Source organism: Rutidosis leptorrhynchoides, chromosome 4, assembly GCF_046630445.1.
Source record: "Rutidosis leptorrhynchoides isolate AG116_Rl617_1_P2 chromosome 4, CSIRO_AGI_Rlap_v1, whole genome shotgun sequence".
NCBI lineage: Eukaryota > Viridiplantae > Streptophyta > Magnoliopsida > Asterales > Asteraceae > Rutidosis > Rutidosis leptorrhynchoides.
The window spans coordinates 486,529,099-486,531,181 of record NC_092336.1 but is presented as its reverse complement, the minus strand read 5'-3'; positions in this window follow the sequence as shown (position 1 = coordinate 486,531,181).

Genomic DNA, 2,083 nt, shown 5'->3' with positions numbered 1-2,083 from the left:
AAATGGGCTGTTTGCTTTGATCTTTTGACGTAAAATGTTTGCTATGCTACGGACCTCCGATTAACATGAAACTTGGCCAACATGCTCATATATGATTATATAACTTAGAAAAATTGTCGAATACCCAACCCGACCCCGTTGACTTTTCCGTTGACTTTGACCCGACCAAGTTTGACTTTTTGTCAAACTTAACCAAATACTTATGCAACCTTTCTAACATGATTATTTACTTGTAACTTGCATGAAACTTGACTAGTTGATTCACATGTTAATATAATCGAGTCGTAACGAGCCATAGGACTAATTGAACATCTTTGACCGTTTGTGCTTACCGATATTGATATAACCTATATGTTTAGGTCAAGACTAGCTTTGTCTTTGCACGCGTTTACTTGTTGAAGTACTTTATTAACTCTCGCGCTCAAGGTGAGATCATAGTCCCACCTTTTCAACAACTTTTATACTTTTAAATCGTGGGCTGAGAAAACATATACTTTGTTACATCTTGTACTACTTACTTTTATGTTTTGAACACAAGTGTGAAAACAAACATTCCACGTGCGAGTTAGAACAAAAATTCCTCAATTCGATTATCATTAGTTACACTTGCAGGGTGTAAGCGAGAACTTATATTGTGTGGCCATACGGGTTTAACAAACCCTCATTCGGACGGTTCGCTACCGTTATGCGGATGAAATATATTTTTGTGTTTTAGTGTGGGTTCTAGCACTGTGTGATGGGGTAACGTTGGTTAAGTTTTGATAATTGAGTGCTCGCGTATAACAACACTTTTGGAATGCAAATGATTTGGATAATCTACATTATGGAAATACAAAATCTTGTGGTTCAAAAACAACGTTTAATACTTACTAAACCTATGATTTCACCAACGTTTTCGTTGACAGATTCTTCTATGTTTTCTCAGGTTTTGAATGCTTAGTGATACATGCTTCCGCACTCTTTTGATACTTGCTTGGATGTCGAGTATACATGCATTTTGGAGCATCTTTTGAACTTATTTAAACTGGGTCGCATAGTTTTCATTTGTACTTAACGTTGTAACTTAACTTGTGGTCAATTATCTTTGTAAACTTTGAAATAATCTTTACACTTGAATGGATGCGACATATTTTGGGTCAAACGTCTGTTTTAAAGACTTATGACCAGGTAATGGGACCTACGTAGTCGACGCCGTCACTTGACGATTTGTCGGGGTCGCTACATAATACAAGGTTAGCAAGTGGGTGACACAAAACCGCAAGTTTTGAGCTAAAATTTTAAAATATGAAACCCACACAATCCACAAAAATATTTTGCAAACACCGGTGAAGGGTTATTCCGGAAAACTTATCTAGGGTAAAAGCTAGAATGAATTTTCAAAAGATCAAATATTTTCATAAAGATCCAATTTCCTTAAAGGATCTACATTTTCATAGTCATGTGGGACTGTAAACCACATCGTTACTATCATTGTTTATACCGCCATAATAAAATCACTGATGTATAAAGTGTGAGAATAAAAAAGTGATTCGAGTGAAGTGTGATTTAATTACAAGTTCTGTATTGCTTGAGGACAAGCAACGTTCAAGTGTGGGGATATTTGATAATGCTAAAAAGGAACATATATATAGTATCAATATCCTTCCAATATGTAAAGCTTTTAGTTACTATTGTTCTATTTTTATGTAATAATCGTTTAAATAAATAAGTGCGAAGACAAAAGAAGAAAACGACGATTTGAAGACGCAAACAACCAAAAAAGCTAAAAAGTACAAAGTATAATCCAAGTGGTTCAAATTATTGATGAGAAACGTCTAGAAATTACAAGTGTACAAGCCGCAAAATGCAAAGTACAAGATATTAAATTATACGAAAAGGTGTTCAAAAATTCTGAACCGAGAGATGAACCAACTATCAACGTGCGACTCAACGGAGCTAAAATTACAAGTCAACTATGCACAAGAATATAATATTATATATAATTAATTATATATATATATATATACATATATATATATATATATATATATATATATATATACATATATATATATATATATATACATATACATATATATATATA